This window comes from Salmo salar, unplaced genomic scaffold, assembly GCF_965601325.2.
Source record: "Salmo salar unplaced genomic scaffold, fSalSal1 ptg000293l, whole genome shotgun sequence".
Taxonomy (NCBI): Eukaryota; Metazoa; Chordata; class Actinopteri; order Salmoniformes; family Salmonidae; genus Salmo; species Salmo salar.
In genome coordinates, this window is record NW_027675346.1 from 712,501 (window position 1) to 735,000 (window position 22,500).

At 43.0% G+C, this 22,500-nt stretch overlaps 58 non-coding genes across 58 annotated transcripts in view; all 58 read left to right on the forward strand.

Annotated features, from left to right (window-relative positions):
• Nucleotides 1–187: 187 nt before the first annotated feature.
• On the forward strand, nucleotides 188–306 carry LOC145871659 (5S ribosomal RNA). Its single transcript, XR_014387289.1, has one exon. It is a non-coding gene; the product is annotated as a 5S ribosomal RNA (ribosomal RNA).
• A 139-nt stretch (nucleotides 307–445) lies between these two features.
• On the forward strand, nucleotides 446–564 carry LOC145871660 (5S ribosomal RNA). Its single transcript, XR_014387290.1, has one exon. It is a non-coding gene; the product is annotated as a 5S ribosomal RNA (ribosomal RNA).
• Nucleotides 565–973: 409 nt separating this feature from the next.
• On the forward strand, nucleotides 974–1,092 carry LOC145871661 (5S ribosomal RNA). Its single transcript, XR_014387291.1, has one exon. It is a non-coding gene; the product is annotated as a 5S ribosomal RNA (ribosomal RNA).
• Nucleotides 1,093–1,231: 139 nt separating this feature from the next.
• On the forward strand, nucleotides 1,232–1,350 carry LOC145871662 (5S ribosomal RNA). Its single transcript, XR_014387292.1, has one exon. It is a non-coding gene; the product is annotated as a 5S ribosomal RNA (ribosomal RNA).
• Nucleotides 1,351–1,759: 409 nt separating this feature from the next.
• LOC145871663 (5S ribosomal RNA) lies at nucleotides 1,760–1,878 on the forward strand. Its single transcript, XR_014387293.1, has one exon. It is a non-coding gene; the product is annotated as a 5S ribosomal RNA (ribosomal RNA).
• A 139-nt stretch (nucleotides 1,879–2,017) lies between these two features.
• On the forward strand, nucleotides 2,018–2,136 carry LOC145871664 (5S ribosomal RNA). The gene has a single exon (XR_014387294.1). It is a non-coding gene; the product is annotated as a 5S ribosomal RNA (ribosomal RNA).
• A 409-nt stretch (nucleotides 2,137–2,545) lies between these two features.
• On the forward strand, nucleotides 2,546–2,664 carry LOC145871665 (5S ribosomal RNA). The gene has a single exon (XR_014387295.1). It is a non-coding gene; the product is annotated as a 5S ribosomal RNA (ribosomal RNA).
• A 139-nt stretch (nucleotides 2,665–2,803) lies between these two features.
• On the forward strand, nucleotides 2,804–2,922 carry LOC145867673 (5S ribosomal RNA). The gene has a single exon (XR_014383666.1). It is a non-coding gene; the product is annotated as a 5S ribosomal RNA (ribosomal RNA).
• A 409-nt stretch (nucleotides 2,923–3,331) lies between these two features.
• On the forward strand, nucleotides 3,332–3,450 carry LOC145871666 (5S ribosomal RNA). The gene has a single exon (XR_014387296.1). It is a non-coding gene; the product is annotated as a 5S ribosomal RNA (ribosomal RNA).
• Nucleotides 3,451–3,589: 139 nt separating this feature from the next.
• LOC145867674 (5S ribosomal RNA) lies at nucleotides 3,590–3,708 on the forward strand. Its single transcript, XR_014383667.1, has one exon. It is a non-coding gene; the product is annotated as a 5S ribosomal RNA (ribosomal RNA).
• Nucleotides 3,709–4,117: 409 nt separating this feature from the next.
• LOC145871667 (5S ribosomal RNA) lies at nucleotides 4,118–4,236 on the forward strand. The gene has a single exon (XR_014387297.1). It is a non-coding gene; the product is annotated as a 5S ribosomal RNA (ribosomal RNA).
• A 139-nt stretch (nucleotides 4,237–4,375) lies between these two features.
• LOC145867675 (5S ribosomal RNA) lies at nucleotides 4,376–4,494 on the forward strand. Its single transcript, XR_014383668.1, has one exon. It is a non-coding gene; the product is annotated as a 5S ribosomal RNA (ribosomal RNA).
• A 409-nt stretch (nucleotides 4,495–4,903) lies between these two features.
• LOC145867975 (5S ribosomal RNA) lies at nucleotides 4,904–5,022 on the forward strand. The gene has a single exon (XR_014383969.1). It is a non-coding gene; the product is annotated as a 5S ribosomal RNA (ribosomal RNA).
• Nucleotides 5,023–5,161: 139 nt separating this feature from the next.
• On the forward strand, nucleotides 5,162–5,280 carry LOC145871668 (5S ribosomal RNA). The gene has a single exon (XR_014387298.1). It is a non-coding gene; the product is annotated as a 5S ribosomal RNA (ribosomal RNA).
• Nucleotides 5,281–5,689: 409 nt separating this feature from the next.
• Nucleotides 5,690–5,808, forward strand: LOC145874881 (5S ribosomal RNA). The gene has a single exon (XR_014390516.1). It is a non-coding gene; the product is annotated as a 5S ribosomal RNA (ribosomal RNA).
• Nucleotides 5,809–5,947: 139 nt separating this feature from the next.
• On the forward strand, nucleotides 5,948–6,066 carry LOC145871669 (5S ribosomal RNA). Its single transcript, XR_014387299.1, has one exon. It is a non-coding gene; the product is annotated as a 5S ribosomal RNA (ribosomal RNA).
• Nucleotides 6,067–6,475: 409 nt separating this feature from the next.
• LOC145871670 (5S ribosomal RNA) lies at nucleotides 6,476–6,594 on the forward strand. Its single transcript, XR_014387300.1, has one exon. It is a non-coding gene; the product is annotated as a 5S ribosomal RNA (ribosomal RNA).
• Nucleotides 6,595–6,733: 139 nt separating this feature from the next.
• LOC145871671 (5S ribosomal RNA) lies at nucleotides 6,734–6,852 on the forward strand. The gene has a single exon (XR_014387301.1). It is a non-coding gene; the product is annotated as a 5S ribosomal RNA (ribosomal RNA).
• A 409-nt stretch (nucleotides 6,853–7,261) lies between these two features.
• Nucleotides 7,262–7,380, forward strand: LOC145871672 (5S ribosomal RNA). The gene has a single exon (XR_014387302.1). It is a non-coding gene; the product is annotated as a 5S ribosomal RNA (ribosomal RNA).
• A 139-nt stretch (nucleotides 7,381–7,519) lies between these two features.
• Nucleotides 7,520–7,638, forward strand: LOC145871673 (5S ribosomal RNA). The gene has a single exon (XR_014387303.1). It is a non-coding gene; the product is annotated as a 5S ribosomal RNA (ribosomal RNA).
• A 409-nt stretch (nucleotides 7,639–8,047) lies between these two features.
• LOC145871674 (5S ribosomal RNA) lies at nucleotides 8,048–8,166 on the forward strand. Its single transcript, XR_014387304.1, has one exon. It is a non-coding gene; the product is annotated as a 5S ribosomal RNA (ribosomal RNA).
• Nucleotides 8,167–8,305: 139 nt separating this feature from the next.
• LOC145871675 (5S ribosomal RNA) lies at nucleotides 8,306–8,424 on the forward strand. Its single transcript, XR_014387305.1, has one exon. It is a non-coding gene; the product is annotated as a 5S ribosomal RNA (ribosomal RNA).
• A 409-nt stretch (nucleotides 8,425–8,833) lies between these two features.
• Nucleotides 8,834–8,952, forward strand: LOC145871676 (5S ribosomal RNA). Its single transcript, XR_014387306.1, has one exon. It is a non-coding gene; the product is annotated as a 5S ribosomal RNA (ribosomal RNA).
• A 139-nt stretch (nucleotides 8,953–9,091) lies between these two features.
• Nucleotides 9,092–9,210, forward strand: LOC145871677 (5S ribosomal RNA). The gene has a single exon (XR_014387307.1). It is a non-coding gene; the product is annotated as a 5S ribosomal RNA (ribosomal RNA).
• A 409-nt stretch (nucleotides 9,211–9,619) lies between these two features.
• LOC145871678 (5S ribosomal RNA) lies at nucleotides 9,620–9,738 on the forward strand. The gene has a single exon (XR_014387308.1). It is a non-coding gene; the product is annotated as a 5S ribosomal RNA (ribosomal RNA).
• Nucleotides 9,739–9,877: 139 nt separating this feature from the next.
• Nucleotides 9,878–9,996, forward strand: LOC145871679 (5S ribosomal RNA). Its single transcript, XR_014387309.1, has one exon. It is a non-coding gene; the product is annotated as a 5S ribosomal RNA (ribosomal RNA).
• A 409-nt stretch (nucleotides 9,997–10,405) lies between these two features.
• Nucleotides 10,406–10,524, forward strand: LOC145874882 (5S ribosomal RNA). The gene has a single exon (XR_014390517.1). It is a non-coding gene; the product is annotated as a 5S ribosomal RNA (ribosomal RNA).
• A 139-nt stretch (nucleotides 10,525–10,663) lies between these two features.
• Nucleotides 10,664–10,782, forward strand: LOC145871680 (5S ribosomal RNA). The gene has a single exon (XR_014387310.1). It is a non-coding gene; the product is annotated as a 5S ribosomal RNA (ribosomal RNA).
• Nucleotides 10,783–11,191: 409 nt separating this feature from the next.
• LOC145874883 (5S ribosomal RNA) lies at nucleotides 11,192–11,310 on the forward strand. The gene has a single exon (XR_014390518.1). It is a non-coding gene; the product is annotated as a 5S ribosomal RNA (ribosomal RNA).
• A 139-nt stretch (nucleotides 11,311–11,449) lies between these two features.
• Nucleotides 11,450–11,568, forward strand: LOC145871681 (5S ribosomal RNA). The gene has a single exon (XR_014387311.1). It is a non-coding gene; the product is annotated as a 5S ribosomal RNA (ribosomal RNA).
• A 409-nt stretch (nucleotides 11,569–11,977) lies between these two features.
• LOC145871682 (5S ribosomal RNA) lies at nucleotides 11,978–12,096 on the forward strand. Its single transcript, XR_014387312.1, has one exon. It is a non-coding gene; the product is annotated as a 5S ribosomal RNA (ribosomal RNA).
• Nucleotides 12,097–12,235: 139 nt separating this feature from the next.
• On the forward strand, nucleotides 12,236–12,354 carry LOC145871683 (5S ribosomal RNA). The gene has a single exon (XR_014387313.1). It is a non-coding gene; the product is annotated as a 5S ribosomal RNA (ribosomal RNA).
• Nucleotides 12,355–12,763: 409 nt separating this feature from the next.
• On the forward strand, nucleotides 12,764–12,882 carry LOC145871684 (5S ribosomal RNA). Its single transcript, XR_014387314.1, has one exon. It is a non-coding gene; the product is annotated as a 5S ribosomal RNA (ribosomal RNA).
• A 139-nt stretch (nucleotides 12,883–13,021) lies between these two features.
• On the forward strand, nucleotides 13,022–13,140 carry LOC145871685 (5S ribosomal RNA). Its single transcript, XR_014387315.1, has one exon. It is a non-coding gene; the product is annotated as a 5S ribosomal RNA (ribosomal RNA).
• A 409-nt stretch (nucleotides 13,141–13,549) lies between these two features.
• LOC145871686 (5S ribosomal RNA) lies at nucleotides 13,550–13,668 on the forward strand. The gene has a single exon (XR_014387316.1). It is a non-coding gene; the product is annotated as a 5S ribosomal RNA (ribosomal RNA).
• Nucleotides 13,669–13,807: 139 nt separating this feature from the next.
• LOC145871687 (5S ribosomal RNA) lies at nucleotides 13,808–13,926 on the forward strand. The gene has a single exon (XR_014387317.1). It is a non-coding gene; the product is annotated as a 5S ribosomal RNA (ribosomal RNA).
• Nucleotides 13,927–14,335: 409 nt separating this feature from the next.
• On the forward strand, nucleotides 14,336–14,454 carry LOC145871689 (5S ribosomal RNA). Its single transcript, XR_014387319.1, has one exon. It is a non-coding gene; the product is annotated as a 5S ribosomal RNA (ribosomal RNA).
• Nucleotides 14,455–14,593: 139 nt separating this feature from the next.
• Nucleotides 14,594–14,712, forward strand: LOC145871690 (5S ribosomal RNA). Its single transcript, XR_014387320.1, has one exon. It is a non-coding gene; the product is annotated as a 5S ribosomal RNA (ribosomal RNA).
• Nucleotides 14,713–15,121: 409 nt separating this feature from the next.
• LOC145871691 (5S ribosomal RNA) lies at nucleotides 15,122–15,240 on the forward strand. The gene has a single exon (XR_014387321.1). It is a non-coding gene; the product is annotated as a 5S ribosomal RNA (ribosomal RNA).
• Nucleotides 15,241–15,379: 139 nt separating this feature from the next.
• On the forward strand, nucleotides 15,380–15,498 carry LOC145871692 (5S ribosomal RNA). Its single transcript, XR_014387322.1, has one exon. It is a non-coding gene; the product is annotated as a 5S ribosomal RNA (ribosomal RNA).
• Nucleotides 15,499–15,907: 409 nt separating this feature from the next.
• On the forward strand, nucleotides 15,908–16,026 carry LOC145871693 (5S ribosomal RNA). Its single transcript, XR_014387323.1, has one exon. It is a non-coding gene; the product is annotated as a 5S ribosomal RNA (ribosomal RNA).
• Nucleotides 16,027–16,165: 139 nt separating this feature from the next.
• On the forward strand, nucleotides 16,166–16,284 carry LOC145871694 (5S ribosomal RNA). The gene has a single exon (XR_014387324.1). It is a non-coding gene; the product is annotated as a 5S ribosomal RNA (ribosomal RNA).
• Nucleotides 16,285–16,693: 409 nt separating this feature from the next.
• Nucleotides 16,694–16,812, forward strand: LOC145871695 (5S ribosomal RNA). The gene has a single exon (XR_014387325.1). It is a non-coding gene; the product is annotated as a 5S ribosomal RNA (ribosomal RNA).
• A 139-nt stretch (nucleotides 16,813–16,951) lies between these two features.
• On the forward strand, nucleotides 16,952–17,070 carry LOC145871696 (5S ribosomal RNA). Its single transcript, XR_014387326.1, has one exon. It is a non-coding gene; the product is annotated as a 5S ribosomal RNA (ribosomal RNA).
• A 409-nt stretch (nucleotides 17,071–17,479) lies between these two features.
• Nucleotides 17,480–17,598, forward strand: LOC145874884 (5S ribosomal RNA). The gene has a single exon (XR_014390519.1). It is a non-coding gene; the product is annotated as a 5S ribosomal RNA (ribosomal RNA).
• A 139-nt stretch (nucleotides 17,599–17,737) lies between these two features.
• LOC145871697 (5S ribosomal RNA) lies at nucleotides 17,738–17,856 on the forward strand. Its single transcript, XR_014387327.1, has one exon. It is a non-coding gene; the product is annotated as a 5S ribosomal RNA (ribosomal RNA).
• A 409-nt stretch (nucleotides 17,857–18,265) lies between these two features.
• On the forward strand, nucleotides 18,266–18,384 carry LOC145874886 (5S ribosomal RNA). The gene has a single exon (XR_014390521.1). It is a non-coding gene; the product is annotated as a 5S ribosomal RNA (ribosomal RNA).
• A 139-nt stretch (nucleotides 18,385–18,523) lies between these two features.
• Nucleotides 18,524–18,642, forward strand: LOC145871698 (5S ribosomal RNA). Its single transcript, XR_014387328.1, has one exon. It is a non-coding gene; the product is annotated as a 5S ribosomal RNA (ribosomal RNA).
• Nucleotides 18,643–19,051: 409 nt separating this feature from the next.
• LOC145871700 (5S ribosomal RNA) lies at nucleotides 19,052–19,170 on the forward strand. The gene has a single exon (XR_014387330.1). It is a non-coding gene; the product is annotated as a 5S ribosomal RNA (ribosomal RNA).
• A 139-nt stretch (nucleotides 19,171–19,309) lies between these two features.
• On the forward strand, nucleotides 19,310–19,428 carry LOC145871701 (5S ribosomal RNA). Its single transcript, XR_014387331.1, has one exon. It is a non-coding gene; the product is annotated as a 5S ribosomal RNA (ribosomal RNA).
• Nucleotides 19,429–19,837: 409 nt separating this feature from the next.
• Nucleotides 19,838–19,956, forward strand: LOC145874887 (5S ribosomal RNA). The gene has a single exon (XR_014390522.1). It is a non-coding gene; the product is annotated as a 5S ribosomal RNA (ribosomal RNA).
• A 139-nt stretch (nucleotides 19,957–20,095) lies between these two features.
• On the forward strand, nucleotides 20,096–20,214 carry LOC145871702 (5S ribosomal RNA). The gene has a single exon (XR_014387332.1). It is a non-coding gene; the product is annotated as a 5S ribosomal RNA (ribosomal RNA).
• Nucleotides 20,215–20,623: 409 nt separating this feature from the next.
• On the forward strand, nucleotides 20,624–20,742 carry LOC145872067 (5S ribosomal RNA). Its single transcript, XR_014387699.1, has one exon. It is a non-coding gene; the product is annotated as a 5S ribosomal RNA (ribosomal RNA).
• Nucleotides 20,743–20,881: 139 nt separating this feature from the next.
• On the forward strand, nucleotides 20,882–21,000 carry LOC145871703 (5S ribosomal RNA). Its single transcript, XR_014387333.1, has one exon. It is a non-coding gene; the product is annotated as a 5S ribosomal RNA (ribosomal RNA).
• A 139-nt stretch (nucleotides 21,001–21,139) lies between these two features.
• LOC145875527 (5S ribosomal RNA) lies at nucleotides 21,140–21,258 on the forward strand. The gene has a single exon (XR_014391163.1). It is a non-coding gene; the product is annotated as a 5S ribosomal RNA (ribosomal RNA).
• Nucleotides 21,259–21,667: 409 nt separating this feature from the next.
• On the forward strand, nucleotides 21,668–21,786 carry LOC145871704 (5S ribosomal RNA). Its single transcript, XR_014387334.1, has one exon. It is a non-coding gene; the product is annotated as a 5S ribosomal RNA (ribosomal RNA).
• Nucleotides 21,787–21,925: 139 nt separating this feature from the next.
• LOC145871705 (5S ribosomal RNA) lies at nucleotides 21,926–22,044 on the forward strand. Its single transcript, XR_014387335.1, has one exon. It is a non-coding gene; the product is annotated as a 5S ribosomal RNA (ribosomal RNA).
• Nucleotides 22,045–22,453: 409 nt separating this feature from the next.
• The window catches only part of LOC145872078 (5S ribosomal RNA), a 119-nt gene continuing 72 nt past the window's right edge, over nucleotides 22,454–22,500 (forward strand). Inside the window, exon 1 of the ribosomal RNA XR_014387710.1 lies at nucleotides 22,454–22,500. This exon is cut by the window's right edge and continues 72 nt beyond it. This is a non-coding gene — a ribosomal RNA (5S ribosomal RNA).

A 22,500-nucleotide genomic window follows, 5' to 3' on the forward strand; every position in this document is an offset into this window, starting at 1 on the left:
ATGAAAGGAAATAAAGTTTGTATTTTATCCAACTACCTGTGCTAAAAAGTGATGGGAACAGTGTTTGTAATTTCTTCTACTTTTTCAGTGACACAAAGTTCAAGCTGCTTATCTAATTGGTGAAAATGCAATGTCTGTTTATCACACTCACTTTGACTATATATGTTGTAGCAAGAGATTGTTTCTCGCTTACGGCCATACCAGCCTGGGTACGCCCGATCTCGTCTGATCTCGGAAGCTAAGCAGGGTCGGGCCTGGTTAGTACTTGGATGGGAGACCGCCTGGGAATACCAGGTGCTGTAAGCATTTTGTCCACGAGGGTGTGCTCTTGCACTATTTCATCAGCAACACTGCCTTGTATTAAGCATTTAATGATGAATTGACTAAATGTCTGTTTTATCAGACTCACTTTGACTATATATGTTGTAGCAAGAGATTGTTTCTCGCTTACGGCCATACCAGCCTGGGTACGCCCGATCTCGTCTGATCTCGGAAGCTAAGCAGGGTCGGGCCTGGTTAGTACTTGGATGGGAGACCGCCTGGGAATACCAGGTGCTGTAAGCATTTTGTCCACGAGGGTGTGCCCCTGCACTATTTCATCAGCAACACTGCCTTGTAGTAAGCATTTAATGATGAATTGACTAAATGCAGCTTCCTGCCTTTTTAATAGGATCAAATTTCCTTGTGTTTTCAATTAGCATCTGCCTTGTATTTATAAGACAAACAAGAATATTGTTGCTGAATGCAGCTTGTGTGTGCTTTGTGCTCCTTTGCCCTGTTCAAATGATGAAAGGAAATAAAGTTTGTATTTTATCCAACTACCTGTGCTAAAAAGTGATGGGAACAGTGTTTGTAATTTCTTCTACTTTTTCAGTGACACAAAGTTCAAGCTGCTTATCTAATTGGTGAAAATGCAATGTCTGTTTATCACACTCACTTTGACTATATATGTTGTAGCAAGAGATTGTTTCTCGCTTACGGCCATACCAGCCTGGGTACGCCCGATCTCGTCTGATCTCGGAAGCTAAGCAGGGTCGGGCCTGGTTAGTACTTGGATGGGAGACCGCCTGGGAATACCAGGTGCTGTAAGCATTTTGTCCACGAGGGTGTGCTCTTGCACTATTTCATCAGCAACACTGCCTTGTATTAAGCATTTAATGATGAATTGACTAAATGTCTGTTTTATCAGACTCACTTTGACTATATATGTTGTAGCAAGAGATTGTTTCTCGCTTACGGCCATACCAGCCTGGGTACGCCCGATCTCGTCTGATCTCGGAAGCTAAGCAGGGTCGGGCCTGGTTAGTACTTGGATGGGAGACCGCCTGGGAATACCAGGTGCTGTAAGCATTTTGTCCACGAGGGTGTGCCCCTGCACTATTTCATCAGCAACACTGCCTTGTAGTAAGCATTTAATGATGAATTGACTAAATGCAGCTTCCTGCCTTTTTAATAGGATCAAATTTCCTTGTGTTTTCAATTAGCATCTGCCTTGTATTTATAAGACAAACAAGAATATTGTTGCTGAATGCAGCTTGTGTGTGCTTTGTGCTCCTTTGCCCTGTTCAAATGATGAAAGGAAATAAAGTTTGTATTTTATCCAACTACCTGTGCTAAAAAGTGATGGGAACAGTGTTTGTAATTTCTTCTACTTTTTCAGTGACACAAAGTTCAAGCTGCTTATCTAATTGGTGAAAATGCAATGTCTGTTTATCACACTCACTTTGACTATATATGTTGTAGCAAGAGATTGTTTCTCGCTTACGGCCATACCAGCCTGGGTACGCCCGATCTCGTCTGATCTCGGAAGCTAAGCAGGGTCGGGCCTGGTTAGTACTTGGATGGGAGACCGCCTGGGAATACCAGGTGCTGTAAGCATTTTGTCCACGAGGGTGTGCTCTTGCACTATTTCATCAGCAACACTGCCTTGTATTAAGCATTTAATGATGAATTGACTAAATGTCTGTTTTATCAGACTCACTTTGACTATATATGTTGTAGCAAGAGATTGTTTCTCGCTTACGGCCATACCAGCCTGGGTACGCCCGATCTCGTCTGATCTCGGAAGCTAAGCAGGGTCGGGCCTGGTTAGTACTTGGATGGGAGACCGCCTGGGAATACCAGGTGCTGTAAGCATTTTGTCCACGAGGGTGTGCCCCTGCACTATTTCATCAGCAACACTGCCTTGTAGTAAGCATTTAATGATGAATTGACTAAATGCAGCTTCCTGCCTTTTTAATAGGATCAAATTTCCTTGTGTTTTCAATTAGCATCTGCCTTGTATTTATAAGACAAACAAGAATATTGTTGCTGAATGCAGCTTGTGTGTGCTTTGTGCTCCTTTGCCCTGTTCAAATGATGAAAGGAAATAAAGTTTGTATTTTATCCAACTACCTGTGCTAAAAAGTGATGGGAACAGTGTTTGTAATTTCTTCTACTTTTTCAGTGACACAAAGTTCAAGCTGCTTATCTAATTGGTGAAAATGCAATGTCTGTTTATCACACTCACTTTGACTATATATGTTGTAGCAAGAGATTGTTTCTCGCTTACGGCCATACCAGCCTGGGTACGCCCGATCTCGTCTGATCTCGGAAGCTAAGCAGGGTCGGGCCTGGTTAGTACTTGGATGGGAGACCGCCTGGGAATACCAGGTGCTGTAAGCATTTTGTCCACGAGGGTGTGCTCTTGCACTATTTCATCAGCAACACTGCCTTGTATTAAGCATTTAATGATGAATTGACTAAATGTCTGTTTTATCAGACTCACTTTGACTATATATGTTGTAGCAAGAGATTGTTTCTCGCTTACGGCCATACCAGCCTGGGTACGCCCGATCTCGTCTGATCTCGGAAGCTAATCAGGGTCGGGCCTGGTTAGTACTTGGATGGGAGACCGCCTGGGAATACCAGGTGCTGTAAGCATTTTGTCCACGAGGGTGTGCCCCTGCACTATTTCATCAGCAACACTGCCTTGTAGTAAGCATTTAATGATGAATTGACTAAATGCAGCTTCCTGCCTTTTTAATAGGATCAAATTTCCTTGTGTTTTCAATTAGCATCTGCCTTGTATTTATAAGACAAACAAGAATATTGTTGCTGAATGCAGCTTGTGTGTGCTTTGTGCTCCTTTGCCCTGTTCAAATGATGAAAGGAAATAAAGTTTGTATTTTATCCAACTACCTGTGCTAAAAAGTGATGGGAACAGTGTTTGTAATTTCTTCTACTTTTTCAGTGACACAAAGTTCAAGCTGCTTATCTAATTGGTGAAAATGCAATGTCTGTTTATCACACTCACTTTGACTATATATGTTGTAGCAAGAGATTGTTTCTCGCTTACGGCCATACCAGCCTGGGTACGCCCGATCTCGTCTGATCTCGGAAGCTAAGCAGGGTCGGGCCTGGTTAGTACTTGGATGGGAGACCGCCTGGGAATACCAGGTGCTGTAAGCATTTTGTCCACGAGGGTGTGCTCTTGCACTATTTCATCAGCAACACTGCCTTGTATTAAGCATTTAATGATGAATTGACTAAATGTCTGTTTTATCAGACTCACTTTGACTATATATGTTGTAGCAAGAGATTGTTTCTCGCTTACGGCCATACCAGCCTGGGTACGCCCGATCTCGTCTGATCTCGGAAGCTAATCAGGGTCGGGCCTGGTTAGTACTTGGATGGGAGACCGCCTGGGAATACCAGGTGCTGTAAGCATTTTGTCCACGAGGGTGTGCCCCTGCACTATTTCATCAGCAACACTGCCTTGTAGTAAGCATTTAATGATGAATTGACTAAATGCAGCTTCCTGCCTTTTTAATAGGATCAAATTTCCTTGTGTTTTCAATTAGCATCTGCCTTGTATTTATAAGACAAACAAGAATATTGTTGCTGAATGCAGCTTGTGTGTGCTTTGTGCTCCTTTGCCCTGTTCAAATGATGAAAGGAAATAAAGTTTGTATTTTATCCAACTACCTGTGCTAAAAAGTGATGGGAACAGTGTTTGTAATTTCTTCTACTTTTTCAGTGACACAAAGTTCAAGCTGCTTATCTAATTGGTGAAAATGCAATGTCTGTTTATCACACTCACTTTGACTATATATGTTGTAGCAAGAGATTGTTTCTCGCTTACGGCCATACCAGCCTGGGTACGCCCGATCTCGTCTGATCTCGGAAGCTAAGCAGGGTCGGGCCTGGTTAGTACTTGGATGGGAGACCGCCTGGGAATACCAGGTGCTGTAAGCATTTTGTCCACGAGGGTGTGCTCTTGCACTATTTCATCAGCAACACTGCCTTGTATTAAGCATTTAATGATGAATTGACTAAATGTCTGTTTTATCAGACTCACTTTGACTATATATGTTGTAGCAAGAGATTGTTTCTCGCTTACGGCCATACCAGCCTGGGTACGCCCGATCTCGTCTGATCTCGGAAGCTAATCAGGGTCGGGCCTGGTTAGTACTTGGATGGGAGACCGCCTGGGAATACCAGGTGCTGTAAGCATTTTGTCCACGAGGGTGTGCCCCTGCACTATTTCATCAGCAACACTGCCTTGTAGTAAGCATTTAATGATGAATTGACTAAATGCAGCTTCCTGCCTTTTTAATAGGATCAAATTTCCTTGTGTTTTCAATTAGCATCTGCCTTGTATTTATAAGACAAACAAGAATATTGTTGCTGAATGCAGCTTGTGTGTGCTTTGTGCTCCTTTGCCCTGTTCAAATGATGAAAGGAAATAAAGTTTGTATTTTATCCAACTACCTGTGCTAAAAAGTGATGGGAACAGTGTTTGTAATTTCTTCTACTTTTTCAGTGACACAAAGTTCAAGCTGCTTATCTAATTGGTGAAAATGCAATGTCTGTTTATCACACTCACTTTGACTATATATGTTGTAGCAAGAGATTGTTTCTCGCTTACGGCCATACCAGCCTGGGTACGCCCGATCTCGTCTGATCTCGGAAGCTAAGCCGGGTCGGGCCTGGTTAGTACTTGGATGGGAGACCGCCTGGGAATACCAGGTGCTGTAAGCATTTTGTCCACGAGGGTGTGCTCTTGCACTATTTCATCAGCAACACTGCCTTGTATTAAGCATTTAATGATGAATTGACTAAATGTCTGTTTTATCAGACTCACTTTGACTATATATGTTGTAGCAAGAGATTGTTTCTCGCTTACGGCCATACCAGCCTGGGTACGCCCGATCTCGTCTGATCTCGGAAGCTAAGCAGGGTCGGGCCTGGTTAGTACTTGGATGGGAGACCGCCTGGGAATACCAGGTGCTGTAAGCATTTTGTCCACGAGGGTGTGCCCCTGCACTATTTCATCAGCAACACTGCCTTGTAGTAAGCATTTAATGATGAATTGACTAAATGCAGCTTCCTGCCTTTTTAATAGGATCAAATTTCCTTGTGTTTTCAATTAGCATCTGCCTTGTATTTATAAGACAAACAAGAATATTGTTGCTGAATGCAGCTTGTGTGTGCTTTGTGCTCCTTTGCCCTGTTCAAATGATGAAAGGAAATAAAGTTTGTATTTTATCCAACTACCTGTGCTAAAAAGTGATGGGAACAGTGTTTGTAATTTCTTCTACTTTTTCAGTGACACAAAGTTCAAGCTGCTTATCTAATTGGTGAAAATGCAATGTCTGTTTATCACACTCACTTTGACTATATATGTTGTAGCAAGAGATTGTTTCTCGCTTACGGCCATACCAGCCTGGGTACCCCCGATCTCGTCTGATCTCGGAAGCTAAGCAGGGTCGGGCCTGGTTAGTACTTGGATGGGAGACCGCCTGGGAATACCAGGTGCTGTAAGCATTTTGTCCACGAGGGTGTGCTCTTGCACTATTTCATCAGCAACACTGCCTTGTATTAAGCATTTAATGATGAATTGACTAAATGTCTGTTTTATCAGACTCACTTTGACTATATATGTTGTAGCAAGAGATTGTTTCTCGCTTACGGCCATACCAGCCTGGGTACGCCCGATCTCGTCTGATCTCGGAAGCTAAGCAGGGTCGGGCCTGGTTAGTACTTGGATGGGAGACCGCCTGGGAATACCAGGTGCTGTAAGCATTTTGTCCACGAGGGTGTGCCCCTGCACTATTTCATCAGCAACACTGCCTTGTAGTAAGCATTTAATGATGAATTGACTAAATGCAGCTTCCTGCCTTTTTAATAGGATCAAATTTCCTTGTGTTTTCAATTAGCATCTGCCTTGTATTTATAAGACAAACAAGAATATTGTTGCTGAATGCAGCTTGTGTGTGCTTTGTGCTCCTTTGCCCTGTTCAAATGATGAAAGGAAATAAAGTTTGTATTTTATCCAACTACCTGTGGTAAAAAGTGATGGGAACAGTGTTTGTAATTTCTTCTACTTTTTCAGTGACACAAAGTTCAAGCTGCTTATCTAATTGGTGAAAATGCAATGTCTGTTTATCACCCTCACTTTGACTATATATGTTGTAGCAAGAGATTGTTTCTCGCTTACGGCCATACCAGCCTGGGTACGCCCGATCTCGTCTGATCTCGGAAGCTAAGCAGGGTCGGGCCTGGTTAGTACTTGGATGGGAGACCGCCTGGGAATACCAGGTGCTGTAAGCATTTTGTCCACGAGGGTGTGCTCTTGCACTATTTCATCAGCAACACTGCCTTGTATTAAGCATTTAATGATGAATTGACTAAATGTCTGTTTTATCAGACTCACTTTGACTATATATGTTGTAGCAAGAGATTGTTTCTCGCTTACGGCCATACCAGCCTGGGTACGCCCGATCTCGTCTGATCTCGGAAGCTAAGCAGGGTCGGGCCTGGTTAGTACTTGGATGGGAGACCGCCTGGGAATACCAGGTGCTGTAAGCATTTTGTCCACGAGGGTGTGCCCCTGCACTATTTCATCAGCAACACTGCCTTGTAGTAAGCATTTAATGATGAATTGACTAAATGCAGCTTCCTGCCTTTTTAATAGGATCAAATTTCCTTGTGTTTTCAATTAGCATCTGCCTTGTATTTATAAGACAAACAAGAATATTGTTGCTGAATGCAGCTTGTGTGTGCTTTGTGCTCCTTTGCCCTGTTCAAATGATGAAAGGAAATAAAGTTTGTATTTTATCCAACTACCTGTGGTAAAAAGTGATGGGAACAGTGTTTGTAATTTCTTCTACTTTTTCAGTGACACAAAGTTCAAGCTGCTTATCTAATTGGTGAAAATGCAATGTCTGTTTATCACCCTCACTTTGACTATATATGTTGTAGCAAGAGATTGTTTCTCGCTTACGGCCATACCAGCCTGGGTACGCCCGATCTCGTCTGATCTCGGAAGCTAAGCAGGGTCGGGCCTGGTTAGTACTTGGATGGGAGACCGCCTGGGAATACCAGGTGCTGTAAGCATTTTGTCCACGAGGGTGTGCTCTTGCACTATTTCATCAGCAACACTGCCTTGTATTAAGCATTTAATGATGAATTGACTAAATGTCTGTTTTATCAGACTCACTTTGACTATATATGTTGTAGCAAGAGATTGTTTCTCGCTTACGGCCATACCAGCCTGGGTACGCCCGATCTCGTCTGATCTCGGAAGCTAAGCAGGGTCGGGCCTGGTTAGTACTTGGATGGGAGACCGCCTGGGAATACCAGGTGCTGTAAGCATTTTGTCCACGAGGGTGTGCCCCTGCACTATTTCATCAGCAACACTGCCTTGTAGTAAGCATTTAATGATGAATTGACTAAATGCAGCTTCCTGCCTTTTTAATAGGATCAAATTTCCTTGTGTTTTCAATTAGCATCTGCCTTGTATTTATAAGACAAACAAGAATATTGTTGCTGAATGCAGCTTGTGTGTGCTTTGTGCTCCTTTGCCCTGTTCAAATGATGAAAGGAAATAAAGTTTGTATTTTATCCAACTACCTGTGGTAAAAAGTGATGGGAACAGTGTTTGTAATTTCTTCTACTTTTTCAGTGACACAAAGTTCAAGCTGCTTATCTAATTGGTGAAAATGCAATGTCTGTTTATCACCCTCACTTTGACTATATATGTTGTAGCAAGAGATTGTTTCTCGCTTACGGCCATACCAGCCTGGGTACGCCCGATCTCGTCTGATCTCGGAAGCTAAGCAGGGTCGGGCCTGGTTAGTACTTGGATGGGAGACCGCCTGGGAATACCAGGTGCTGTAAGCATTTTGTCCACGAGGGTGTGCTCTTGCACTATTTCATCAGCAACACTGCCTTGTATTAAGCATTTAATGATGAATTGACTAAATGTCTGTTTTATCAGACTCACTTTGACTATATATGTTGTAGCAAGAGATTGTTTCTCGCTTACGGCCATACCAGCCTGGGTACGCCCGATCTCGTCTGATCTCGGAAGCTAAGCAGGGTCGGGCCTGGTTAGTACTTGGATGGGAGACCGCCTGGGAATACCAGGTGCTGTAAGCATTTTGTCCACGAGGGTGTGCCCCTGCACTATTTCATCAGCAACACTGCCTTGTAGTAAGCATTTAATGATGAATTGACTAAATGCAGCTTCCTGCCTTTTTAATAGGATCAAATTTCCTTGTGTTTTCAATTAGCATCTGCCTTGTATTTATAAGACAAACAAGAATATTGTTGCTGAATGCAGCTTGTGTGTGCTTTGTGCTCCTTTGCCCTGTTCAAATGATGAAAGGAAATAAAGTTTGTATTTTATCCAACTACCTGTGGTAAAAAGTGATGGGAACAGTGTTTGTAATTTCTTCTACTTTTTCAGTGACACAAAGTTCAAGCTGCTTATCTAATTGGTGAAAATGCAATGTCTGTTTATCACCCTCACTTTGACTATATATGTTGTAGCAAGAGATTGTTTCTCGCTTACGGCCATACCAGCCTGGGTACGCCCGATCTCGTCTGATCTCGGAAGCTAAGCAGGGTCGGGCCTGGTTAGTACTTGGATGGGAGACCGCCTGGGAATACCAGGTGCTGTAAGCATTTTGTCCACGAGGGTGTGCTCTTGCACTATTTCATCAGCAACACTGCCTTGTATTAAGCATTTAATGATGAATTGACTAAATGTCTGTTTTATCAGACTCACTTTGACTATATATGTTGTAGCAAGAGATTGTTTCTCGCTTACGGCCATACCAGCCTGGGTACGCCCGATCTCGTCTGATCTCGGAAGCTAAGCAGGGTCGGGCCTGGTTAGTACTTGGATGGGAGACCGCCTGGGAATACCAGGTGCTGTAAGCATTTTGTCCACGAGGGTGTGCCCCTGCACTATTTCATCAGCAACACTGCCTTGTAGTAAGCATTTAATGATGAATTGACTAAATGCAGCTTCCTGCCTTTTTAATAGGATCAAATTTCCTTGTGTTTTCAATTAGCATCTGCCTTGTATTTATAAGACAAACAAGAATATTGTTGCTGAATGCAGCTTGTGTGTGCTTTGTGCTCCTTTGCCCTGTTCAAATGATGAAAGGAAATAAAGTTTGTATTTTATCCAACTACCTGTGGTAAAAAGTGATGGGAACAGTGTTTGTAATTTCTTCTACTTTTTCAGTGACACAAAGTTCAAGCTGCTTATCTAATTGGTGAAAATGCAATGTCTGTTTATCACCCTCACTTTGACTATATATGTTGTAGCAAGAGATTGTTTCTCGCTTACGGCCATACCAGCCTGGGTACGCCCGATCTCGTCTGATCTCGGAAGCTAAGCAGGGTCGGGCCTGGTTAGTACTTGGATGGGAGACCGCCTGGGAATACCAGGTGCTGTAAGCATTTTGTCCACGAGGGTGTGCTCTTGCACTATTTCATCAGCAACACTGCCTTGTATTAAGCATTTAATGATGAATTGACTAAATGTCTGTTTTATCAGACTCACTTTGACTATATATGTTGTAGCAAGAGATTGTTTCTCGCTTACGGCCATACCAGCCTGGGTACGCCCGATCTCGTCTGATCTCGGAAGCTAAGCAGGGTCGGGCCTGGTTAGTACTTGGATGGGAGACCGCCTGGGAATACCAGGTGCTGTAAGCATTTTGTCCACGAGGGTGTGCCCCTGCACTATTTCATCAGCAACACTGCCTTGTAGTAAGCATTTAATGATGAATTGACTAAATGCAGCTTCCTGCCTTTTTAATAGGATCAAATTTCCTTGTGTTTTCAATTAGCATCTGCCTTGTATTTATAAGACAAACAAGAATATTGTTGCTGAATGCAGCTTGTGTGTGCTTTGTGCTCCTTTGCCCTGTTCAAATGATGAAAGGAAATAAAGTTTGTATTTTATCCAACTACCTGTGCTAAAAAGTGATGGGAACAGTGTTTGTAATTTCTTCTACTTTTTCAGTGACACAAAGTTCAAGCTGCTTATCTAATTGGTGAAAATGCAATGTCTGTTTATCACACTCACTTTGACTATATATGTTGTAGCAAGAGATTGTTTCTCGCTTACGGCCATACCAGCCTGGGTACCCCCGATCTCGTCTGATCTCGGAAGCTAAGCAGGGTCGGGCCTGGTTAGTACTTGGATGGGAGACCGCCTGGGAATACCAGGTGCTGTAAGCATTTTGTCCACGAGGGTGTGCTCTTGCACTATTTCATCAGCAACACTGCCTTGTATTAAGCATTTAATGATGAATTGACTAAATGTCTGTTTTATCAGACTCACTTTGACTATATATGTTGTAGCAAGAGATTGTTTCTCGCTTACGGCCATACCAGCCTGGGTACGCCCGATCTCGTCTGATCTCGGAAGCTAAGCAGGGTCGGGCCTGGTTAGTACTTGGATGGGAGACCGCCTGGGAATACCAGGTGCTGTAAGCATTTTGTCCACGAGGGTGTGCCCCTGCACTATTTCATCAGCAACACTGCCTTGTAGTAAGCATTTAATGATGAATTGACTAAATGCAGCTTCCTGCCTTTTTAATAGGATCAAATTTCCTTGTGTTTTCAATTAGCATCTGCCTTGTATTTATAAGACAAACAAGAATATTGTTGCTGAATGCAGCTTGTGTGTGCTTTGTGCTCCTTTGCCCTGTTCAAATGATGAAAGGAAATAAAGTTTGTATTTTATCCAACTACCTGTGCTAAAAAGTGATGGGAACAGTGTTTGTAATTTCTTCTACTTTTTCAGTGACACAAAGTTCAAGCTGCTTATCTAATTGGTGAAAATGCAATGTCTGTTTATCACACTCACTTTGACTATATATGTTGTAGCAAGAGATTGTTTCTCGCTTACGGCCATACCAGCCTGGGTACCCCCGATCTCGTCTGATCTCGGAAGCTAAGCAGGGTCGGGCCTGGTTAGTACTTGGATGGGAGACCGCCTGGGAATACCAGGTGCTGTAAGCATTTTGTCCACGAGGGTGTGCTCTTGCACTATTTCATCAGCAACACTGCCTTGTATTAAGCATTTAATGATGAATTGACTAAATGTCTGTTTTATCAGACTCACTTTGACTATATATGTTGTAGCAAGAGATTGTTTCTCGCTTACGGCCATACCAGCCTGGGTACGCCCGATCTCGTCTGATCTCGGAAGCTAAGCAGGGTCGGGCCTGGTTAGTACTTGGATGGGAGACCGCCTGGGAATACCAGGTGCTGTAAGCATTTTGTCCACGAGGGTGTGCCCCTGCACTATTTCATCAGCAACACTGCCTTGTAGTAAGCATTTAATGATGAATTGACTAAATGCAGCTTCCTGCCTTTTTAATAGGATCAAATTTCCTTGTGTTTTCAATTAGCATCTGCCTTGTATTTATAAGACAAACAAGAATATTGTTGCTGAATGCAGCTTGTGTGTGCTTTGTGCTCCTTTGCCCTGTTCAAATGATGAAAGGAAATAAAGTTTGTATTTTATCCAACTACCTGTGGTAAAAAGTGATGGGAACAGTGTTTGTAATTTCTTCTACTTTTTCAGTGACACAAAGTTCAAGCTGCTTATCTAATTGGTGAAAATGCAATGTCTGTTTATCACCCTCACTTTGACTATATATGTTGTAGCAAGAGATTGTTTCTCGCTTACGGCCATACCAGCCTGGGTACGCCCGATCTCGTCTGATCTCGGAAGCTAAGCAGGGTCGGGCCTGGTTAGTACTTGGATGGGAGACCGCCTGGGAATACCAGGTGCTGTAAGCATTTTGTCCACGAGGGTGTGCTCTTGCACTATTTCATCAGCAACACTGCCTTGTATTAAGCATTTAATGATGAATTGACTAAATGTCTGTTTTATCAGACTCACTTTGACTATATATGTTGTAGCAAGAGATTGTTTCTCGCTTACGGCCATACCAGCCTGGGTACGCCCGATCTCGTCTGATCTCGGAAGCTAAGCAGGGTCGGGCCTGGTTAGTACTTGGATGGGAGACCGCCTGGGAATACCAGGTGCTGTAAGCATTTTGTCCACGAGGGTGTGCCCCTGCACTATTTCATCAGCAACACTGCCTTGTAGTAAGCATTTAATGATGAATTGACTAAATGCAGCTTCCTGCCTTTTTAATAGGATCAAATTTCCTTGTGTTTTCAATTAGCATCTGCCTTGTATTTATAAGACAAACAAGAATATTGTTGCTGAATGCAGCTTGTGTGTGCTTTGTGCTCCTTTGCCCTGTTCAAATGATGAAAGGAAATAAAGTTTGTATTTTATCCAACTACCTGTGGTAAAAAGTGATGGGAACAGTGTTTGTAATTTCTTCTACTTTTTCAGTGACACAAAGTTCAAGCTGCTTATCTAATTGGTGAAAATGCAATGTCTGTTTATCACCCTCACTTTGACTATATATGTTGTAGCAAGAGATTGTTTCTCGCTTACGGCCATACCAGCCTGGGTACGCCCGATCTCGTCTGATCTCGGAAGCTAAGCAGGGTCGGGCCTGGTTAGTACTTGGATGGGAGACCGCCTGGGAATACCAGGTGCTGTAAGCATTTTGTCCACGAGGGTGTGCTCTTGCACTATTTCATCAGCAACACTGCCTTGTATTAAGCATTTAATGATGAATTGACTAAATGTCTGTTTTATCAGACTCACTTTGACTATATATGTTGTAGCAAGAGATTGTTTCTCGCTTACGGCCATACCAGCCTGGGTACGCCCGATCTCGTCTGATCTCGGAAGCTAAGCAGGGTCGGGCCTGGTTAGTACTTGGATGGGAGACCGCCTGGGAATACCAGGTGCTGTAAGCATTTTGTCCACGAGGGTGTGCCCCTGCACTATTTCATCAGCAACACTGCCTTGTAGTAAGCATTTAATGATGAATTGACTAAATGCAGCTTCCTGCCTTTTTAATAGGATCAAATTTCCTTGTGTTTTCAATTAGCATCTGCCTTGTATTTATAAGACAAACAAGAATATTGTTGCTGAATGCAGCTTGTGTGTGCTTTGTGCTCCTTTGCCCTGTTCAAATGATGAAAGGAAATAAAGTTTGTATTTTATCCAACTACCTGTGGTAAAAAGTGATGGGAACAGTGTTTGTAATTTCTTCTACTTTTTCAGTGACACAAAGTTCAAGCTGCTTATCTAATTGGTGAAAATGCAATGTCTGTTTATCACCCTCACTTTGACTATATATGTTGTAGCAAGAGATTGTTTCTCGCTTACGGCCATACCAGCCTGGGTACGCCCGATCTCGTCTGATCTCGGAAGCTAAGCAGGGTCGGGCCTGGTTAGTACTTGGATGGGAGACCGCCTGGGAATACCAGGTGCTGTAAGCATTTTGTCCACGAGGGTGTGCTCTTGCACTATTTCATCAGCAACACTGCCTTGTATTAAGCATTTAATGATGAATTGACTAAATGTCTGTTTTATCAGACTCACTTTGACTATATATGTTGTAGCAAGAGATTGTTTCTCGCTTACGGCCATACCAGCCTGGGTACGCCCGATCTCGTCTGATCTCGGAAGCTAAGCAGGGTCGGGCCTGGTTAGTACTTGGATGGGAGACCGCCTGGGAATACCAGGTGCTGTAAGCATTTTGTCCACGAGGGTGTGCCCCTGCACTATTTCATCAGCAACACTGCCTTGTAGTAAGCATTTAATGATGAATTGACTAAATGCAGCTTCCTGCCTTTTTAATAGGATCAAATTTCCTTGTGTTTTCAATTAGCATCTGCCTTGTATTTATAAGACAAACAAGAATATTGTTGCTGAATGCAGCTTGTGTGTGCTTTGTGCTCCTTTGCCCTGTTCAAATGATGAAAGGAAATAAAGTTTGTATTTTATCCAACTACCTGTGGTAAAAAGTGATGGGAACAGTGTTTGTAATTTCTTCTACTTTTTCAGTGACACAAAGTTCAAGCTGCTTATCTAATTGGTGAAAATGCAATGTCTGTTTATCACCCTCACTTTGACTATATATGTTGTAGCAAGAGATTGTTTCTCGCTTACGGCCATACCAGCCTGGGTACGCCCGATCTCGTCTGATCTCGGAAGCTAAGCAGGGTCGGGCCTGGTTAGTACTTGGATGGGAGACCGCCTGGGAATACCAGGTGCTGTAAGCATTTTGTCCACGAGGGTGTGCTCTTGCACTATTTCATCAGCAACACTGCCTTGTATTAAGCATTTAATGATGAATTGACTAAATGTCTGTTTTATCAGACTCACTTTGACTATATATGTTGTAGCAAGAGATTGTTTCTCGCTTACGGCCATACCAGCCTGGGTACGCCCGATCTCGTCTGATCTCGGAAGCTAAGCAGGGTCGGGCCTGGTTAGTACTTGGATGGGAGACCGCCTGGGAATACCAGGTGCTGTAAGCATTTTGTCCACGAGGGTGTGCCCCTGCACTATTTCATCAGCAACACTGCCTTGTAGTAAGCATTTAATGATGAATTGACTAAATGCAGCTTCCTGCCTTTTTAATAGGATCAAATTTCCTTGTGTTTTCAATTAGCATCTGCCTTGTATTTATAAGACAAACAAGAATATTGTTGCTGAATGCAGCTTGTGTGTGCTTTGTGCTCCTTTGCCCTGTTCAAATGATGAAAGGAAATAAAGTTTGTATTTTATCCAACTACCTGTGGTAAAAAGTGATGGGAACAGTGTTTGTAATTTCTTCTACTTTTTCAGTGACACAAAGTTCAAGCTGCTTATCTAATTGGTGAAAATGCAATGTCTGTTTATCACACTCACTTTGACTATATATGTTGTAGCAAGAGATTGTTTCTCGCTTACGGCCATACCAGCCTGGGTACGCCCGATCTCGTCTGATCTCGGAAGCTAAGCAGGGTCGGGCCTGGTTAGTACTTGGATGGGAGACCGCCTGGGAATACCAGGTGCTGTAAGCATTTTGTCCACGAGGGTGTGCTCTTGCACTATTTCATCAGCAACACTGCCTTGTATTAAGCATTTAATGATGAATTGACTAAATGTCTGTTTTATCAGACTCACTTTGACTATATATGTTGTAGCAAGAGATTGTTTCTCGCTTACGGCCATACCAGCCTGGGTACGCCCGATCTCGTCTGATCTCGGAAGCTAAGCAGGGTCGGGCCTGGTTAGTACTTGGATGGGAGACCGCCTGGGAATACCAGGTGCTGTAAGCATTTTGTCCACGAGGGTGTGCCCCTGCACTATTTCATCAGCAACACTGCCTTGTAGTAAGCATTTAATGATGAATTGACTAAATGCAGCTTCCTGCCTTTTTAATAGGATCAAATTTCCTTGTGTTTTCAATTAGCATCTGCCTTGTATTTATAAGACAAACAAGAATATTGTTGCTGAATGCAGCTTGTGTGTGCTTTGTGCTCCTTTGCCCTGTTCAAATGATGAAAGGAAATAAAGTTTGTATTTTATCCAACTACCTGTGGTAAAAAGTGATGGGAACAGTGTTTGTAATTTCTTCTACTTTTTCAGTGACACAAAGTTCAAGCTGCTTATCTAATTGGTGAAAATGCAATGTCTGTTTATCACCCTCACTTTGACTATATATGTTGTAGCAAGAGATTGTTTCTCGCTTACGGCCATACCAGCCTGGGTACGCCCGATCTCGTCTGATCTCGGAAGCTAAGCAGGGTCGGGCCTGGTTAGTACTTGGATGGGAGACCGCCTGGGAATACCAGGTGCTGTAAGCATTTTGTCCACGAGGGTGTGCTCTTGCACTATTTCATCAGCAACACTGCCTTGTATTAAGCATTTAATGATGAATTGACTAAATGTCTGTTTTATCAGACTCACTTTGACTATATATGTTGTAGCAAGAGATTGTTTCTCGCTTACGGCCATACCAGCCTGGGTACGCCCGATCTCGTCTGATCTCGGAAGCTAAGCAGGGTCGGGCCTGGTTAGTACTTGGATGGGAGACCGCCTGGGAATACCAGGTGCTGTAAGCATTTTGTCCACGAGGGTGTGCCCCTGCACTATTTCATCAGCAACACTGCCTTGTAGTAAGCATTTAATGATGAATTGACTAAATGCAGCTTCCTGCCTTTTTAATAGGATCAAATTTCCTTGTGTTTTCAATTAGCATCTGCCTTGTATTTATAAGACAAACAAGAATATTGTTGCTGAATGCAGCTTGTGTGTGCTTTGTGCTCCTTTGCCCTGTTCAAATGATGAAAGGAAATAAAGTTTGTATTTTATCCAACTACCTGTGGTAAAAAGTGATGGGAACAGTGTTTGTAATTTCTTCTACTTTTTCAGTGACACAAAGTTCAAGCTGCTTATCTAATTGGTGAAAATGCAATGTCTGTTTATCACCCTCACTTTGACTATATATGTTGTAGCAAGAGATTGTTTCTCGCTTACGGCCATACCAGCCTGGGTACGCCCGATCTCGTCTGATCTCGGAAGCTAAGCAGGGTCGGGCCTGGTTAGTACTTGGATGGGAGACCGCCTGGGAATACCAGGTGCTGTAAGCATTTTGTCCACGAGGGTGTGCTCTTGCACTATTTCATCAGCAACACTGCCTTGTATTAAGCATTTAATGATGAATTGACTAAATGTCTGTTTTATCAGACTCACTTTGACTATATATGTTGTAGCAAGAGATTGTTTCTCGCTTACGGCCATACCAGCCTGGGTACGCCCGATCTCGTCTGATCTCGGAAGCTAAGCAGGGTCGGGCCTGGTTAGTACTTGGATGGGAGACCGCCTGGGAATACCAGGTGCTGTAAGCATTTTGTCCACGAGGGTGTGCCCCTGCACTATTTCATCAGCAACACTGCCTTGTAGTAAGCATTTAATGATGAATTGACTAAATGCAGCTTCCTGCCTTTTTAATAGGATCAAATTTCCTTGTGTTTTCAATTAGCATCTGCCTTGTATTTATAAGACAAACAAGAATATTGTTGCTGAATGCAGCTTGTGTGTGCTTTGTGCTCCTTTGCCCTGTTCAAATGATGAAAGGAAATAAAGTTTGTATTTTATCCAACTACCTGTGCTAAAAAGTGATGGGAACAGTGTTTGTAATTTCTTCTACTTTTTCAGTGACACAAAGTTCAAGCTGCTTATCTAATTGGTGAAAATGCAATGTCTGTTTATCACACTCACTTTGACTATATATGTTGTAGCAAGAGATTGTTTCTCGCTTACGGCCATACCAGCCTGGGTACCCCCGATCTCGTCTGATCTCGGAAGCTAAGCAGGGTCGGGCCTGGTTAGTACTTGGATGGGAGACCGCCTGGGAATACCAGGTGCTGTAAGCATTTTGTCCACGAGGGTGTGCTCTTGCACTATTTCATCAGCAACACTGCCTTGTATTAAGCATTTAATGATGAATTGACTAAATGTCTGTTTTATCAGACTCACTTTGACTATATATGTTGTAGCAAGAGATTGTTTCTCGCTTACGGCCATACCAGCCTGGGTACGCCCGATCTCGTCTGATCTCGGAAGCTAAGCAGGGTCGGGCCTGGTTAGTACTTGGATGGGAGACCGCCTGGGAATACCAGGTGCTGTAAGCATTTTGTCCACGAGGGTGTGCCCCTGCACTATTTCATCAGCAACACTGCCTTGTAGTAAGCATTTAATGATGAATTGACTAAATGCAGCTTCCTGCCTTTTTAATAGGATCAAATTTCCTTGTGTTTTCAATTAGCATCTGCCTTGTATTTATAAGACAAACAAGAATATTGTTGCTGAATGCAGCTTGTGTGTGCTTTGTGCTCCTTTGCCCTGTTCAAATGATGAAAGGAAATAAAGTTTGTATTTTATCCAACTACCTGTGCTAAAAAGTGATGGGAACAGTGTTTGTAATTTCTTCTACTTTTTCAGTGACACAAAGTTCAAGCTGCTTATCTAATTGGTGAAAATGCAATGTCTGTTTATCACACTCACTTTGACTATATATGTTGTAGCAAGAGATTGTTTCTCGCTTACGGCCATACCAGCCTGGGTACCCCCGATCTCGTCTGATCTCGGAAGCTAAGCAGGGTCGGGCCTGGTTAGTACTTGGATGGGAGACCGCCTGGGAATACCAGGTGCTGTAAGCATTTTGTCCACGAGGGTGTGCTCTTGCACTATTTCATCAGCAACACTGCCTTGTATTAAGCATTTAATGATGAATTGACTAAATGTCTGTTTTATCAGACTCACTTTGACTATATATGTTGTAGCAAGAGATTGTTTCTCGCTTACGGCCATACCAGCCTGGGTACGCCCGATCTCGTCTGATCTCGGAAGCTAAGCAGGGTCGGGCCTGGTTAGTACTTGGATGGGAGACCGCCTGGGAATACCAGGTGCTGTAAGCATTTTGTCCACGAGGGTGTGCCCCTGCACTATTTCATCAGCAACACTGCCTTGTAGTAAGCATTTAATGATGAATTGACTAAATGCAGCTTCCTGCCTTTTTAATAGGATCAAATTTCCTTGTGTTTTCAATTAGCATCTGCCTTGTATTTATAAGACAAACAAGAATATTGTTGCTGAATGCAGCTTGTGTGTGCTTTGTGCTCCTTTGCCCTGTTCAAATGATGAAAGGAAATAAAGTTTGTATTTTATCCAACTACCTGTGGTAAAAAGTGATGGGAACAGTGTTTGTAATTTCTTCTACTTTTTCAGTGACACAAAGTTCAAGCTGCTTATCTAATTGGTGAAAATGCAATGTCTGTTTATCACCCTCACTTTGACTATATATGTTGTAGCAAGAGATTGTTTCTCGCTTACGGCCATACCAGCCTGGGTACGCCCGATCTCGTCTGATCTCGGAAGCTAAGCAGGGTCGGGCCTGGTTAGTACTTGGATGGGAGACCGCCTGGGAATACCAGGTGCTGTAAGCATTTTGTCCACGAGGGTGTGCTCTTGCACTATTTCATCAGCAACACTGCCTTTTATTAAGCATTTAATGATGAATTGACTAAATGTCTGTTTTATCAGACTCACTTTGACTATATATGTTGTAGCAAGAGATTGTTTCTCGCTTACGGCCATACCAGCCTGGGTACGCCCGATCTCGTCTGATCTCGGAAGCTAAGCAGGGTCGGGCCTGGTTAGTACTTGGATGGGAGACCGCCTGGGAATACCAGGTGCTGTAAGCATTTTGTCCACGAGGGTGTGCCCCTGCACTATTTCATCAGCAACACTGCCTTGTAGTAAGCATTTAATGATGAATTGACTAAATGCAGCTTCCTGCCTTTTTAATAGGATCAAATTTCCTTGTGTTTTCAATTAGCATCTGCCTTGTATTTATAAGACAAACAAGAATATTGTTGCTGAATGCAGCTTGTGTGTGCTTTGTGCTCCTTTGCCCTGTTCAAATGATGAAAGGAAATAAAGTTTGTATTTTATCCAACTACCTGTGCTAAAAAGTGATGGGAACAGTGTTTGTAATTTCTTCTACTTTTTCAGTGACACAAAGTTCAAGCTGCTTATCTAATTGGTGAAAATGCAATGTCTGTTTATCACACTCACTTTGACTATATATGTTGTAGCAAGAGATTGTTTCTCGCTTACGGCCATACCAGCCTGGGTACCCCCGATCTCGTCTGATCTCGGAAGCTAAGCAGGGTCGGGCCTGGTTAGTACTTGGATGGGAGACCGCCTGGGAATACCAGGTGCTGTAAGCATTTTGTCCACGAGGGTGTGCTCTTGCACTATTTCATCAGCAACACTGCCTTGTATTAAGCATTTAATGATGAATTGACTAAATGTCTGTTTTATCAGACTCACTTTGACTATATATGTTGTAGCAAGAGATTGTTTCTCGCTTACGGCCATACCAGCCTGGGTACGCCCGATCTCGTCTGATCTCGGAAGCTAAGCAGGGTCGGGCCTGGTTAGTACTTGGATGGGAGACCGCCTGGGAATACCAGGTGCTGTAAGCATTTTGTCCACGAGGGTGTGCCCCTGCACTATTTCATCAGCAACACTGCCTTGTAGTAAGCATTTAATGATGAATTGACTAAATGCAGCTTCCTGCCTTTTTAATAGGATCAAATTTCCTTGTGTTTTCAATTAGCATCTGCCTTGTATTTATAAGACAAACAAGAATATTGTTGCTGAATGCAGCTTGTGTGTGCTTTGTGCTCCTTTGCCCTGTTCAAATGATGAAAGGAAATAAAGTTTGTATTTTATCCAACTACCTGTGCTAAAAAGTGATGGGAACAGTGTTTGTAATTTCTTCTACTTTTTCAGTGACACAAAGTTCAAGCTGCTTATCTAATTGGTGAAAATGCAATGTCTGTTTATCACACTCACTTTGACTATATATGTTGTAGCAAGAGATTGTTTCTCGCTTACGGCCATACCAGCCTGGTTACGCCCGATCTCGTCTGATCTCGGAAGCTAAGCAGGGTCGGGCCTGGTTAGTACTTGGATGGGAGACCGCCTGGGAATACCAGGTGCTGTAAGCATTTTGTCCACGAGGGTGTGCTCTTGCACTATTTCATCAGCAACACTGCCTTGTATTAAGCATTTAATGATGAATTGACTAAATGTCTGTTTTATCAGACTCACTTTGACTATATATGTTGTAGCAAGAGATTGTTTCTCGCTTACGGCCATACCAGCCTGGGTACGCCCGATCTCGTCTGATCTCGGAAGCTAAGCAGGGTCGGGCCTGGTTAGTACTTGGATGGGAGACCGCCTGGGAATACCAGGTGCTGTAAGCATTTTGTCCACGAGGGTGTGCCCCTGCACTATTTCATCAGCAACACTGCCTTGTATTAAGCATTTAATGATGAATTGACTAAATGTCTGTTTTATCAGACTCACTTTGACTATATATGTTGTAGCAAGAGATTGTTTCTCGCTTACGGCCATACCAGCCTGGGTACGCCTGATCTCGTCTGATCTCGGAAGCTAAGCAGGGTCGGGCCTGGTTAGTACTTGGATGGGAGACCGCCTGGGAATACCAGGTGCTGTAAGCATTTTGTCCACGAGGGTGTGCCCCTGCACTATTTCATCAGCAACACTGCCTTGTAGTAAGCATTTAATGATGAATTGACTAAATGCAGCTTCCTGCCTTTTTAATAGGATCAAATTTCCTTGTGTTTTCAATTAGCATCTGCCTTGTATTTATAAGACAAACAAGAATATTGTTGCTGAATGCAGCTTGTGTGTGCTTTGTGCTCCTTTGCCCTGTTCAAATGATGAAAGGAAATAAAGTTTGTATTTTATCCAACTACCTGTGCTAAAAAGTGATGGGAACAGTGTTTGTAATTTCTTCTACTTTTTCAGTGACACAAAGTTCAAGCTGCTTATCTAATTGGTGAAAATGCAATGTCTGTTTATCACACTCACTTTGACTATATATGTTGTAGCAAGAGATTGTTTCTCGCTTACGGCCATACCAGCCTGGGTACGCCCGATCTCGTCTGATCTCGGAAGCTAAGCAGGGTCGGGCCTGGTTAGTACTTGGATGGGAGACCGCCTGGGAATACCAGGTGCTGTAAGCATTTTGTCCACGAGGGTGTGCTCTTGCACTATTTCATCAGCAACACTGCCTTGTATTAAGCATTTAATGATGAATTGACTAAATGTCTGTTTTATCAGACTCACTTTGACTATATATGTTGTAGCAAGAGATTGTTTCTCGCTTACGGCCATACCAGCCTGGGTACGCCCGATCTCGTCTGATCTCGGAAGCTAAGCAGGGTCGGGCCTGGTTAGTACTTGGATGGGAGACCGCCTGGGAATACCAGGTGCTGTAAGCATTTTGTCCACGAGGGTGTGCCCCTGCACTATTTCATCAGCAACACTGCCTTGTAGTAAGCATTTAATGATGAATTGACTAAATGCAGCTTCCTGCCTTTTTAATAGGATCAAATTTCCTTGTGTTTTCAATTAGCATCTGCCTTGTATTTATAAGACAAACAAGAATATTGTTGCTGAATGCAGCTTGTGTGTGCTTTGTGCTCCTTTGCCCTGTTCAAATGATGAAAGGAAATAAAGTTTGTATTTTATCCAACTACCTGTGCTAAAAAGTGATGGGAACAGTGTTTGTAATTTCTTCTACTTTTTCAGTGACACAAAGTTCAAGCTGCTTATCTAATTGGTGAAAATGCAATGTCTGTTTATCACACTCACTTTGACTATATATGTTGTAGCAAGAGATTGTTTCTCGCTTACGGCCATACCAGCCTGGTTACGCCCGATCTCGTCTGATCTCG